At 39.8% G+C, this 16,190-nt stretch overlaps 1 long non-coding RNA gene across 1 annotated transcript; it reads right to left on the bottom strand.

Annotated features, from left to right (window-relative positions):
* Positions 1–7,302: 7,302 nt before the first annotated feature.
* Positions 7,303–8,188, bottom strand: LOC118482102. Its single transcript, XR_004867231.1, has 2 exons — positions 7,932–8,188; positions 7,303–7,450 (listed from the first exon to the last, which is right to left on the bottom strand). It is a non-coding gene; the product is annotated as an uncharacterized LOC118482102 (long non-coding RNA).
* Positions 8,189–16,190: the final 8,002 nt, after the last annotated feature.

Below are 16,190 nucleotides of genomic sequence, written 5' to 3'. Positions count from 1 at the left end.
GGCCCGTTTGGCCGAATTGATCGTTTATCTTTGCGAGATGATATTTATTATCATCTCATCTACATGACCCGCTCCGTTTAACACTGTACGGTCATTTTACTTATAAACCGTTTATTACCACTTTCGTCATAATATGACCAAATTATCGATTTACTTCCTTTTTAACCATTATTATGGTTTCTTTCATCTTTGATTATCTAGTTCCGTACGCCTACACAACGGAACATCGTATTTCAATTGTTTAGTTATCTCATTCGTTATTTATACGCTAAGAGAATATTACACAATCTAAGACTAGTGTAAGCTATACTTACCTCGCATCCGAATACGCTTTTTCTTCTCGTGCTTGATTCGTTTGACCGCTTCTTTCCCAAGCCTCCACCTAGCTCGTTAGGCGACAAACTATCATCATTCACAAGGTGGTTAGATTAGTCATTTCAATTCACGACTATTCCACCTTACGTATTTTCTATGTCGAAGCTACTATTCGACTTTGTCATTGGTTAGTTTGAATTCTAAAAGTCAACTACCTTTAATCATACAATGGGCACAATTAAGTTAAATCAACATTAAGATTAGAACCCGTCTTAACCCATATTTCATGTAATTAGTCAAACAAGGCAATTACGCGTTTCATTCGTAATTTCATCATATAAACATTCACTTAGGCATTTCAACGAACACCTTGTGGGCATATTCTATAAAATCAACAATCAATTTTCATAACTAGTTATTTGCCCAAGTTTTAACATCATTCACAAGTTCTTATGTCTAGCATGCATATCAATACCTAGACTTACTTCATGGAAATCGAATTACACCAAATTGATGATCATAAATCTAGTGTTCATCATCTTCCCACAAAAACCCATTTAGCACTTACAAAACTAGTTAACCGAAACACTAATTTATGGTGCTAAATTAACGAGTTTACATCTAGGGCTCGTTCCTAGACTTGTGCTCATATCAATTCTACTACAACACCCATTATTCATGCCTGAATTTCATTCTTGAATGTTAATCATAATTTTGAAGTATCATCAAATAGCAAAATTCAACATACCTTTCGATCCCCACACTTAGGTGATTACGAATTTGTGTTCATGCATTGATTTAAGACTGAAATCGACCTTCAATTTGATGATTCTTGGCACTTTAGGGTTTTGCTCCCTTTTCCTTTCCTCTGGTCGACCCATGCACACACACACACACTAAGTGTGTGTGTGTTGTGTTTTATTTATTTGTTTTTATTAAAACTAGTTTGCCCACTTGACAACTTTAGTCCCTTGTGTTTTATCTTTCATAAAAAGGGTTATTACCCATGTTTTCTTCATTGTTTTAAGACACCTTTTTAACTAGGTTAATATTCCTAGCTACTTGGTGAATTCAGGAAAGTTATGATTAAGTTCATTTTAAGTCCCGTTAACTCGGGCCTTTTATAAAATTTATTTATCCATAGGCCTTTATTTAACTTTTTATTAAATATTAGGTTTATTTACTTAAAAATTCTAATACTCACCGGGTATATTTCACCACTAACGGTACTTTACCCGTCTTTTAGTATTAACGGGGTTTGATTACCAAACCCGTTTTCGGGGTGTTACACACATCCTCCTTTTAAACTCATCATTATTACACAACTCGTGTCCAACCTATAACAATAAATGCTTTTTATATCAGCCTATAACAAAAAAAAATTAAAATAAAAATAACCCTAGCAAAAGACAAAAATATTGCATGAAATACCTTATCTGCCACTTTTTTGATTATGTGCCACATGCACAATCTGTGTCTGCTAATAGGGAAAACCTCCTCAATAGCCTGTTTCATAGCAGGGTCTTGATCCGTCACTACAACATTTGGTTGCCGACCAAATGACTTTAAAAATGAATTCAGAAGCCATTTATATGATTCAATACTCTCCGATGCCAACAACCCAGCTGAAACTGTTACATTTTGACAGTGGTTGTCAATGCCAGTGAACGGAACAAACACCATCTTGTACCTGAACAACACATGCGAAACAACATTTAGTATGTGCGAATTATTAAAAATCACATGCGAAACCAGAAGTATGGCATGCGATATATTCATCACATTCTGTTTGTTTACACATGCAATATTAAAATTGCATTAACAAACAAACATGCGAAAATAAGTAACAAACATGTTTGTCTTGAAACACTTACCTGTTTCTCTTTAAAGTGCTAAGTTCCCATACCATCTCCTCCTGGACATCTGACAATTGTCTGTAAGCTGGGAGCATGTGAATGTCATTTTGACATACAAACTTATGATTATGACCATCAACAAATCTCTTTACTGTATATAATCTACCATCCACAGTGCAAATCATAAGTTGAGCTTTGCATCCGGTCCTAATAGTCCCCCTGTTCCTTGTTTTGAATTGCTTTTTTGACTTCGAATGATCATCAATACACAGAGGCTTATGTCCCTCTTTAGAACAAACAAAATACTTAGTTTTGATTATACCACCACTGTATACTTCACCACCTTTCTGAATAGAAAAACCAGTTAACTTAGCATATGATTGATAAAATGCATATGCTTGTTCAATAGAGATAAATTGCATTCCAACAACAGGTGTAGCTGATGCCTGAACCTCCGGAGTGTAAACCCTTTCATCTACATAAATCAAAAAAAAAAAACATAAAACGTCATATAAAACACATGCGAATTGTCTGATCAAAGCATGCGAAATGATGATATTGATTAATCTGAATTACATATGCGATTTATTACATAATAACATGTGAAATTGCAAAAAAAAATAAAATCAAATGCGAATTGTAAGAGTAATAACATGCGAATTTATACATGTTGCTTTTCAAAATACAAAAGTGTAATCAAACATTCAAACTACAAAAACAGCTACAACAATGCTACGATGTAACACCTCGAATTTTTGTGTCCAATGATGTGTTAAAACGTGTCATTTGATTACACGTGGCATTGATATTAAATAAAGGACTAATTTTGACAAACCTTGAATGTATGTAAATTCGAGGGTTATAGATGTCAAGCAAGGGTAAATATACTGTATGGTAACCCTAGATGGTGCTTGTACCTTCAAACGAATAAATCATGGATCGTACGGAAGCGAAACGCGGAAGAAAGTGAGAGATTACAAGCTACAGGGGTTAACTGTGTCAACATGTTTAATTATACCTCTGAGTGACCCTTTAACGCTCCCGAGGCTTTGTAACAGTATTATACGCTCACTAGAACATACTGTATAAATTCCGCGAAGTTCCGTTTTAAAACGAGAAAGTTATGATCGAATTCGTATAAGAAGGGTTAAAAGCGTCAATACTGAAAGTTAAGGCTTTCTGAATAATTAATAAACTAACCGGGGACTTAACTAAGCGGGTAAATAACACGAGGTCCTTAGTTGTAATTAACCGAGGGCCAAACCGCAAAGTTACCCCTTCAAACCCGAAAGGTCAGGTTAATAATTACGAAAGATTTCGTTATTAATTACCAGATTCTGTTCATCATTTCAAAAGATTTTAAAAACCTGAAAAACAGGCCTCTCGCGACCCGCATTAGAGTTTGGGTTAAGTGAAAGCGGGCAGCGAGCCACCTAAGATACGCGCCTGGATTTAAACTTCAGGCAGCCCGCGTTAAAACATGCATGGATCCTCCATGCGGGCCGCATGAGACGCCCAGATGCAGAAAGTTTGTAATTGCATGCCTTTTGAGCTTGTGAACGATCAAACATCAATAAATGAGGCATGGGCACCCCCTACTCGACCCATAGCTCTATGGGACACCTGCCCATCATCCATGATCAGTTGTAGGGGTTGTGTGATGATCTTAGGTGCCTTGTTTCACTATAAATAGCCACATTTGGTTCATAACTATCACACAACTCAAATACACTCAACTGATCATTCTAAGAAGCTCTCAAGCATTCTTCTCTGCTCTCTAAGCAAGACACAACTTCTGTAAGTCGTTCACATCCATTGTGGTCTTGTATTTCCATAGATTTAGCTTATAAACCCAACCGTCGTAACTAACGGTTGTCATAGCGATAATTCACAAATGGTCCAGTGAATTGTCGGATCAAAAGTAGTTATGAGTTGGTATTTATGTGGGCAATAAACCCCTAAAAGGGTTCCCTCTGATCACCACTCTAACTATGTCAAATGTCGAGTCAAACGTGCACTTAAAAAGTCAACAGAAAGCTATTTTGTCGTTTTATACATAATCTGTAATGTATATGCTATGAAACCTGTTTTGGCACTCATAAAACATGATATTAAGAATATAAACTTGTTTACGCTCGTTTGAATCGACCATTTGCTATATTGACCCGGTTCGGAGCCGAATGTCGCAAAAGTTTGACTTTTGCTTTGACTTCAGTTCTGACCCGTTTTAGTGAGGTATAGATATGCCTTAGGACTCTCTTAGGACCAGGTTACATGATGGTATAACCCTCTGTGACCGGTTCATGATTTGTCCGAGTCTTTTACGCATTTCCGTTAATCGCCCAAAAGTTGACCGTAACGGCCTTTTAAAAATAAAACGAGTATTTCGGACACGTGAACGGACCATAACCTTGCTTATTAAATTATAAGCATGTCCTTAAAGTTTCACGTCAATCCGAGGTCTAGAATGAGAGTTATGCTAAATAGCGCATTTATAAGAAACTTTTGTAATAAACGGCGCAATTAGCATAACCCCTAACTAAACCAAGTTTCCGTCACCAAAACTTTTACCCACTGTAGTAAAATAATATTTTTGGAATTTTAAAGATTTTTAATAATTTTTACCTTGCTCATAACCTGCGGTTATGGCTACGGTTCGGTAAATACCGAATATGCCCTTTTCAGCCAAAACGTGAGTTCTACAAGGTCTTTTGACCCGTTTCCAGTTGCTACTGATTTTAAATAATAAATAAAGTATTTTAGACTTTATAAACTGTTCGGGAAACTCAGATTTCCTGTAGAACTCGAAAAGCTCTTTAAAAGTCTTTAAAATAACCGAAAAGCCCCTACGGGGCGTAATATTAACTTAAACTCGTTACGGGCATCACGGAAGGTATCCTACCGATACCACAACCTCTTTAAGGCATATTGACTTAGGAAATAAGCGTAAGACTCTCATGGTTAACCGTCTCGCCTATTGCGCGCACGGTTCGGCTTATGAAACTAGTTTTCATAAATTAGCCGATACGGGTCAAACTATATTATTTTGACCCCAAAATACAGAGTGTGAACATTGAACCCATATAAAACAAGTCTCTGAACTTGTTTGGGGCAGAATCACATTCCATTCTCGGTTTTCGCCTTTCACGCGATTAAACCATATCTATATATCGGAACCAACCGGTCTAGGCTACGGCTAATATAAGACCCGTTAGGATTCTAAGAGGTTAATTAAAACCTTCGTTCCAGATTAGGAGCCCCAGTAAAAGCTATCGGTGATTTAATCAAAGTAAGGAATATACTTGCAAAGGTAAATACTTTTAACTTATTTCCCCTATACGGGCTTGGGATACGGTATAATAATACCGCTTGATTGAGCATCATATCTTCCATCGCTGAGGTGGTTAAATTGTGTAATGTGATCGGCTCATTTAAACAGTTTTGTTTCTTAAAAGCCTTTGGGGGGTTAATGACCGTTGTCCCGGATATCCTTGGCATCATTCTACGAAATGGCCACGACCTCGACATCCCGGTGTAGGCGTACACCCGGTATATATTGTCGACATTTAATTAAAAGACGTAGCCGTTGGTTTCTATACTACGGTTTTACGCAATGTGGTGTGTCTATTAATCTTTAACCCGGCACGATCCAGGCTACTGAACGCATAAAAGAACATGTAATACGTTCACAAGATTTTAATAATTTTCCCAAGTTATAAAAGAGTTTGTGCCTTGTGCATTCAAATCAATTTTAATAAACATTTTCAAATGTGTCAGTTGAATGTATTTACCAGTGTAAACTGACGTATTTTTCCCCAAAAGATTAAGTGCAGGTACTATACGGAAATGGGCTGGTAATAGCTTCCTAGGCATCACGAATAGTCTCGCAAACTCGATGCCGTATCTGAATGAACAATATTTTATTATTATTTTGATCCGCTGTGGATACATTCGACTTCTGTAATATATTTGATATTACCACCAGAGGTTGAAGTATATATTTATCTTTAAAGCTTCCGCTGTGCATTTATATAATTGTGTGGTTTGACTATATTGTTGCCAACTACGTCACGGTAATCCCCCACCGGGCCCACCGGTGATACACGTGGAAATCGGGGTGTGCCAGGTTGGTATCAGAGCCAACATTGAGTGAATTAAACACTATCCTATTGTGTTTAATCCCAATGACACAATTGCACATACTTGAGTCTAGACAAGAACTTAGGACAAATTCGAATTTTTATTCCAATTTTGTCTTTTTTTTTTATTATGGGTATTTAAAGTTTTATAAAGCAGGAAACATGCCGCCAGTGATATTTCGAGGAAGAGGAAGGGGAAGAAGAGGCAGAGGAGAGATCGTTACTCACCACGATCACGAAGCCGGACCTTCTGGTACGCGAGCTCCTTCGACTACAAGGAGTGAAGAACCACAGAGGCGAAGAGACCTTTACGAACCCGCGAGGCATTCCACCTCGCACAGCTCGACGCCATCATACCGGCACTCCTTTGGGACAAACTCAGAGAATGATCCCAACAACCCACAACCTTCCTTCATACCTCTACAACGTTCGGTATTGCACCGAAATTTCGACGACCCTACTCCATACTTCATAGGTCAGTTTAATCCAGCTGACTACATACAGGAACCTTCAGGCTTTGTTCCATTAGGGCCACAAGATCACTTCTCCGAAGACCATATGGATGAAGATACTGATCCAACAGAAACTGCTCGTGGTACGCCCACGCATCCGATAAAAGTCTCTGATGGGTCATCCTTCCATGGCACACCCTATCAGGGACCAGATAGTTTCCAAGCATTGTTCGACCGACATGAGTGGTACTACACACCACCTCAACAGACATCACAACAACCGCGACATCCACAGGATCCCTCTGAGGATTCACGCTTTGTGGCAGTTACGCCACCACCTCCGCCACCGGCGCAACCAGTAATGCCTGATCCGCCAAGGCGTAGGAGGACAAATGCTCGTATGTCCACACGAGGAGGAGGGGGTATCCACTTCAGCACCCCTCAACACTCTAGTAGTAGCCACTATTGTCACACCCCAACCGATGGCGGAAACATCGGGATGAGACGAACAAATTGCTCAAAACAACATAACACTAAATGTGACAATAATTTATTTAATTCATTTCATAAACTTTAAAGTGAAATACATAGTTCCAAACAACACAACATATTGTTCAACAATAATTCAAATGTTATTTGGGTTTCTAGAGTTCATCCTAGCTTGATTCTTGAATCTTGTACTTTCAACCTGCAATATGTATTAAAATAATGTCAACAAAAACATGTTGGCGAGTATACAAGTTTTCATACATAGTATATACATGTTTAAAATGTTTACTCAATTCCAAATGTGAAATACCATATCATATTGACAGTATATACTCGAAACGATGTTACTCTATGTGCCCAAACCAAAGTTTAACGCAATTAAAGTGTACCCAAACGAGTTTGAGTAGGTTGACATAGTTTAACCTAACAATACCTGCTCGTAGAACAGGAGGGGCGTTTCTCAACCTATAGCGCTACCATTGTTAGGGGAGGCTTGTACGAAGTTAATGAACACATAGTCATTAGGTGTTTACAGTAGCATAACATGTCTAACATGAATAGAGTGTGTCACATAGAATATGGAATGAGTGTGCATAAAATGTTTAATGTGTTGTGATGTTTGATATGTAATACATATTGCACCCAAAAGTGTAAAACGAAAATGGGTCATGTATACTCACATTGATTGCGTTGCGCTTTCTTGTACGAGTAAGATTGGGAAATCCAAGAGAATGAATGATTACCCTAAATGTATAAATACCACATAACAAACTAGTTATTATTTATCTTAAAATTTCCTCAGGTTTGGAGACGTTTGTATAACCTAAATGTATACTAATAACAAGTATGAAAATAATTTAGTATTTATTAAACTTTTGAGATAAATGTGGTTAATTTATAATTTATTATATGTGATTAATATATCAATCGTCTAGCTATGTGTGTGTTGCTAGTCTTTTAAACCTTCAAATCTTAAATCAAGGCAATACACTTAATATAAATAGAAATTCATTCTTTATTAGTTTAAATTATAATTTTATAATATTTGTCTTAAGAAAATATGGTGATCAAAACAAGACATATATCTCTTATATGAAATATAATTCAAAACCTTGTATTCTGAATAGAATTTTATTTTCAAAATCATGATTTTATAAATAATCATCTCTAAAGCAGATTATGTAACCAGATTATGTAACCATAAGATTCTAGTTTACAAATTCAAGTCTTTATGTGTAAGTAAATCATAAAGGCATCAACATATTTTTTTTTTATTACAGTAAAAATATAAGTGTCCCAACCCGGAACCAGGCCGTATCGAACTCGGTTTCTTTCTTTCTTAAATAGACCAACAGTAACCTTTTTATAAAACTTATAGATTTTAGTTGTTTGAACATTGGATGTGTATCGAATTGATTAACGAAAAATAAAACAAAAGCAAGAGAAGATTATACCGAAACAGTGACGAAACGGTTTCTGTCGTAAACTCTGGTGGATCCCGGTATCGATGCGAGCTCCGGCCGCTTGCAGGTCCTCTCCGGTAACGTCTTTAAAGGGAGCGGGGTTTCGAGTGATGTCCGATGACAACAGTTTATAAACGTCAAACTAAAACAAATGAAATGAAAGGTTGGGAGGATGGTATACCGCAACAGGGACGGAGTGGAGTTCCGTCGAACTCCGGTCGTCTTCTCGATCTCCGGCGACGTCTATCTTTCTCCGGCAAGCTCCGTTTAACCGGCGAGTTTGTTAATTGAACAGAGAGTGTTTGTGAGTGTGGTGTTCGAACAGAAAGGGTGAAAGATGTATTGGGTGAATCGGGAAGAATGATGCCGGTTCATGTGAAGGTGTGGGTCGATATTTATAGGTGTCGAATGGGTCTTCGGTGGTTTGGAAAGTTGACCGAGAGTTGGAAACTCTCGTTAATTGGTCGAGTGAAAGAAATCAGGGAATCAATTAGGCCTTAATTGAATCGAGATATGGTAAGTCCGACTGTCGTATCTTAGCTGTCGAAGTGAAGAATGGAGGAGCAGTCAACGTGGTTTGTTTTTGGCGGTCGAATGTGTTTGAAAAGAAACTAGATTTTTAAGTCTTATTTATTTGTTTGAGTGGTGCATGTAGGAAGCTAGTAATGTGACGGATTCACTGAGAAAGTTAGAAACCACATTATTTTGATTAAGAAGGTGTATAACAAAAGGTGGTAATATGATTATACTTTTCAAACGAAGGCATCTTCCACAGTATAGTATATTGATGGTTATAAAATTCTCTTTAGAGTGAAGGGTCCTTTGTATTGAGCCTTTTGTTTTTAAACTAAAGTTTCCCAAAATTTTCAATTAAATTCCTTAACTTACATGTTTATACTAACCGACGCTAACGGGGTTAGAATTCTAACTTGGTTAACTAGTTTATACCAAACTTTATATTTCAAACAATTGATTTAATTATTAACTAACTTGTTACATAAATAACTATATATTTATATATATATATATATTGGAAATATATTAATTTAATTAGTTAAACGAATAAATAGATAACCGCATTTGTAACCGAATTAGATTAGGATAAAAATCTTTCATCGATTATCCATTTCGCGAAAAAAAATTCCGTTGGTTCAAGGATAGGATTCGAATTTCAAAACGGGTCGGATTTTGAATATCCATTTTTGGACGGATGTTACAACTATCCGCCACTACAAGAAGAAGGACCTTCAAGTCCTATACAGGAGGCGAACTCCGCACCAGCTGCACCAAATTCGCCACCATTTGGGTACGACCAACCCATACCTGCTTACACGGGTCCAACGGCTTACAACCCGTTCGAACCGTCGCAAGCACATTACAACTACAATTATGAGCGCGACCCATATGTGGTGTCGGCTAGATATAATGCACGCTACCCTGACGGAGCTCATGGGAACATGGGAGCACCGGACTACTCAGCTCATGGGTATCCAATACCTCCCAGACCTCCAGTTCCGCAACAAGCGCCACAACCACGATTCTCTCCTCCTGAACAGGAAGAGATACTCCATCGGCTAGATCGTGTGGAGAGAGAGTTCGAGGAAGAGAAAAAGAGCCACCGAGGATTTCTCAAAGGCTTGGCAAACCTACTAAAGGGCAAAAAGAAGAAACGTGACCACTAGCCCTTAAACAGTTGTACTAATGTAATCTCTACTTTGAAATAAGTCCCTGCGTGGACACTTGTCGTATTTCAGTCCCTACGTGGACTTATCTTTTAGTCCTTGCATGGACACTTATTTTATGTTAGTCCCTGCGTGGACTTGTCACTTATTTTAAACCTCTATGAAGGTATGTACTATTTGAAAGACCCATTTAGGGCAATATGTGATTGTATTTGAGATTATGGAATGTATGTTATGAGTTTTGTTTTAATATGTATGAAATAAATCAAAACCATTCCTTTTAAATTGATCTGCCTAAATAAAGAATCTTACGAGTGAAACCTAGCCTGGTGTCTTTTAAGATCCGGCCAAGATGGTAGGACTTAATTAAAGGATTCAGATTCCCTGTTAACCGCTGCAAGCATGTTAACAATCATGGCAGATGTGATTCGTTAAAAATCACGCGCGTCATTCTTATACAATAATCCTTTAAGGATTTCAAAACCCAACTAGATGATTTATAAATCGTGGGTTAAATCACCAATAAAGGTGATCAATCTTATTTAAAACATCCATTAGTGATGTAGTGCCTACGGGCCAATCATATTAAAACATCCATTAGTGATGTAGTGCCTACGGGCCAATCTTATTAAAACATCCATTAGTGATGTAGTGCCTACGGGCCAAATCTTATTAAAACATCCATTAGTGATGTAGTGCCTACGGGCCAATCTTATTAAAACATCCATTAGTGATGTAGTGCCTACGGGCCAAATCTTATTAAAACATCCATTAAGTGATGTAGTGCCTACGGGCCAACCATATTAAAACATCCATTAGAGGTGTAGCGCCTATGGGCCGTAATAATTGTCTTATAAAGACAAAAGGCAGTGGTGGTCTATGACTCCCTGTCAGGAAGAGATAAAAGAACTACGGTTCAAATCTCTATGCCTTTGATTCTCTGAAATCTCGGCTAATAGTATAAAACATCCTCGTGATTAGGCTTTATGCCGCCAATATTATAGATATAGCTAACATAGGATATATTCAAATCCTAAGATTTAATGAGTAATAAGTTAACCAAATATGGTTTCTGTTACCATGGTTGACAAATTGTCATGAAAGACAATTATATAATAATCTCCTGAATAAAATTTTGTTATCTTCTGTAACAGATTCAAGTTACAATGGCGGATCCCAATGGAGAGAATAGCCATACAAATGAAGATGACTACGACAATGTGCCAGTGCATTTGACAGGCGCACAGTTAAAGGCTCTAATTGACAATGCTGTTCAGGCAGCTCTGGATCGTCAATATACTGAGTCCCAAGGCAGAACCGTATCAAAACCACCCTCCAAACCAAAGTCACAATCCAAACCACTCTCCAAACCCAAGAAAGATGATGATAACCACTCGTCCGCTGAGAATAGTATTCGTCGTGAACGAGAATATACTGATGCGTCCGGTGCCAAGGGTTGCACCTACAAGTACTTCGTGTCTTGTAAGCCCCGGGAATTCACAGGGGAGAAGGGTGCTGTTGATTGTATCACCTGGCTGGATGAGATGGACACTATTGTGGACATCAGTGGATGCGCGGAGAAGGATGTGGTGAAGTTTGTGTCACAATCATTTAAGGGCGAGGCCCTAGCATGGTGGAGAGCGTTGGTACAAGCAGCGGGTAAGTCTGCTCTGTACAAGATGACATGGGAGGAATTTATTGCTCTCATTAAGGAAAACTACTGCCCTCAGCATGAGGTTGAGAAGATCGAGGCTGACTTTGTGTCACTGGTGATGACGAACCTGGACTGCCAGGCTTATTTGACGAGCTTCAATACGATGTCTCGCCTGGTTCCGTACCTTGTGACACCAGAGTCTAGAAGAATCGCCCGTTTCATTGGGGGCTTGGAGCCTGCGATAAAGGCTAGCGTGAAGGCCTCTCGGCCGACGACCTTCAGGTCAGTTACTGACCTCTCCTTGTCTCTCACTTTAGATGCTGTCCGTCTGAGGACGCTAAGGAGCAAGGAGGCTGAGAAGAGGAAACGTGAGGATGATACCTCACGAAGGTCAGGAAAGAAGCATCGTGGAAACGGTGATGGCAAAAGAGGGTCGGAGACGAAGAAAGATGGGCAAACTGGTGAAAGACCCAATTGCAAAATCTGCAAGAAACCCCACTCTGGGAAATGTAGGTTTGGGTCGAATTCACAGTCTCAGCCAAAGACTTTTTCCTGTGGACTATGCAAGTCCAAGGATCATAAGACTGTAGATTGTAAGAAAATCAAGGACGCAACCTGCTACGGTTGCAATGAAAAGGGGCATATCAAGAGCAACTGCCCTAAGAATGCCAGGAAGGCGGAGGAGACCAAAAAGACAAATGCGAGAGTCTTCCGCATGGATGCAAAGGAGGCTGTGCTGAACGACAATGTGCTTACAGGTACTTTTCTCGTAAATAATATATTTGCAAGAGTACTTTTCGATTCAGGCGCCGATAAATCCTTTGTAGACCAAAAATTTTGCCAACTATTAAATATGCCTATCAAAACCCTAGATGTGAAATACGAGGTAGAGTTAGCAGACGGCACGATAGAAACCGTCTCCACTGTTCTAGAGGGATGTGAAATGTCCATTAAGAACCATTCTTTTCCTCTATCTCTACTTCCTTTCAAACTAGCGGGTTTCGACATCGTTCTAGGCATGGACTGGTTATCCCGTAATCAGGCCCAAATAATTTGCAACAAAAGGCATATAGCACTAAAGACTCCGAGTGGTGAATCGCTTACCATTCGAGGAGACACGCAGTATGGATTACCCGAGGACGTATCTATGCTCAAAGCTTCTAGATGTTTGAAGAGAGGCTGTGTCATTTACATGGCTCAGGTGATAATTGATGAACCCAAGCCGAAGATAGAGGATCTTCCTGTCATTTCTGAATATCCCGAGCTCTTCCCCGAAGAACTACCTGGTTTACCACCAGATAGACAAGTGGAATTCTGAATAGATATCATACCTGGAGCAGCACCCATAGCTAGAGCGCCCTACCGGCTAGCTCCTACTGAAATGAAGGAACTAAGAACCCAGTTGGATGAACTATTGGCAAAAGGTTTTATCAGACCTAGTTCGTCTCCCTGGGGAGCACTTGTCCTATTTGTAAAGAAGAAGGACGGATCGATGCGGTTGTGCATCGATTACCGTGAGCTGAACAAAGTTACCATAAAGAATAGATATCCTTTGCCAAGGATCGACGATCTGTTCGATCAGCTGCAAGGAGCGAGCTACTTCTCAAAAATCGACTTGAGGTCGGGCTATCATCAGCTAAAGGTCAAAGATGAAGATGTGCACAAGACAGCATTTAGGACTCGCTACGACCATTATGAGTTCCTAGTGATGCCTTTTGGGCTCACGAATGCACCGGCTGCGTTCATGGATCTCATGAATCGCGTCTGCAAGCCGTACTTGGACAAATTTGTCATCGTCTTCATCGACGATATTCTTATATATTCCAAAAGCTAAGCTGACCACGAGAAGCACCTCCGTTGCATTCTCGAATTACTATAGCGTGAGAAACTCTACGCCAAATTCGCGAAATGTGAATTCTGGCTACGAGAGGTTCAGTTTTTAGGTCACGTTGTAAGTGAGCGTGGTATCCAAGTAGATCCCGCTAAGGTAGAGGCAGTCATGAACTGGCAAGAGCCAAAGACGCCTACCGAAATTCGTAGTTTCCTGGGATTAGCAGGATACTACAGGAGGTTTATTGAGAATTTTTCAAGGATTGCTGCGCCCCTGACTTCCCTAACCAAGAAGAAAGAAAAATTTATTTGGGGCCCAAAGCAGCAAGAGTCCTTCGAAGTTCTGAAGCAGAAGCTAAGCAACGCACCTGTGTTGACACTACCTGAAGGTACAGATGAATTCGTAGTTTACTGCGATGCATCACACACAGGCATGGGGTGTGTGCTTATGCAGAAGGGCAAGGTGATTGCCTATGCTTCAAGACTACTAAAGGTGCACGAAAAGAATTACACCACCCATGACTTGGAGTTGGGTGCCGTTGTATTTGCACTGAAATTGTGGAGGCATTACCTTTATGGTATTAAATTTGTGATTTATTCTGATCACAAAAGCCTCCAGCACCTGTTCAACCAGAAGGAGTTGAACATGAGGCAGCGCCGTTGGATGGAAACCTTGAATGACTATGATTGCGAGATCAGGTACCATCCCGGCAAGGCGAATGTAGTCGCTGATGCCCTGAGCAGAAAAGAAAGGGTAAAACCTATACGAATCAATGCCAAGAGCATTGAGGTCAAGAACAATTTAATTGAAAGGATATTAGCTGCACAGCGAGAGGCTGTGTTGGAAGCTAATTATCCTAATGAAAAGTTAGGAGTAACTGAGGAGCAGTTGACTCTTAGCAAGGATGGAATTCTTAGACTGAACGGACGTATATGGGTTCCGATTTATGGAGGACTACGAAATGTTATCCTCCAGGAAGCCCATAGTTCCAAATATTCTGTCCATCCTGGTGCAGACAAGATGTATCAAGATTTAAAGGCAAACTATTGGTGGATAGGCTTGAAAAAGTCTGTGGCCGCCCATGTAGCAAAGTGCTTGACTTGTGCTCAAGTCAAAGCCGAGCACCAAAAGCCGTCTGGCTTGCTACAACAGCCTGAGCTTCCCGAGTGGAAGTGGGAATGTGTAACTATGGATTTTATTACCAAGTTACCGAAAACCAGGAAGGGAAACGACACGATATGGGTCATAGTCGATAGGCTGACTAAATCAGCTCATTTCTTACCCATCAAGGAGACGTATAGCTCCGATATGTTAGCCCAACTGTATGTCGATAAGATTGTAGCCTTACACGGCATACCTATGTCTATTATCTCCGACAGGGATACTAGATACACGTCACATTTCTGGAAGAGTTTCCAGCAATCTTTGGGTACGCGTTTGAACTTCAGTACGGCTTACCATCCACAGACAGACGGTCAGAGTGAGCGTACCATTCAAACGTTAGAAGACATGCTTCGTGCATGTGCGATCGATTTAGGTGGTAACTGGGATAAGAATCTACCCCTAATCGAATTCTCCTACAATAATAGCTACCATACCAGCATAAAGGCTGCGCCTTTCGAGGCATTATACGGTAGGAAATGTAGATCGCCTGTTTGTTGGGCGGAAGTAGGAGAGGTCCAATTATCGGGACCAGAGATAGTTTTCCAGACAACGGACAAGATTGTCCAGATACGGGAACGTCTCAAGGCTGCCCGTGATAGGCAGAAAAGCTACGCTGATCCGAATCGTAAGGACCTTCACTTTGATGTAGGTGAAAATGTGTTGCTTAAAGTGTCGCCCTGGAAAGGGGTGATGCGTTTCGGCAAGAAGGGCAAGCTGAGTCCGAGGTACATAGGACCTTTTGAGGTCATTGAACGTGTCGGATCAGTTGCCTATAAATTGAATTTGCCTGAAGAGCTCAATGGAATTCACAATGTGTTCCACATCTGCAATCTCAAGAAGTGCTTCGCCGATGAATCATTGGTGATTCCACACACAGATGTGCATATAGATGAGAGCTTAAAGTTTGTAGAAAAACCTTTGTCGATTGAAGATCGACAGGTGAAAAAGCTTCGAAGAAAGCACGTACCTATTGTAAAGGTCAAGTGGGATGCTCGTAGAGGTCCTGAATATACATGGGAAGTCGAAGCCACAATGAAAGAAAAGTACCCCTATTTATTTGAGTAAATCTCGGGTCGAGATTTATTTTAAGGGGGTGAGGATGTAACACCTCGAATTTTTGTGTCCAATGATGTGTTAAAACGTGT

This window comes from Helianthus annuus, chromosome 9 (assembly GCF_002127325.2).
Source record: "Helianthus annuus cultivar XRQ/B chromosome 9, HanXRQr2.0-SUNRISE, whole genome shotgun sequence".
Taxonomy (NCBI): Eukaryota; Viridiplantae; Streptophyta; class Magnoliopsida; order Asterales; family Asteraceae; genus Helianthus; species Helianthus annuus.
This window is presented reverse-complemented; position numbering and strand designations above follow the sequence as displayed.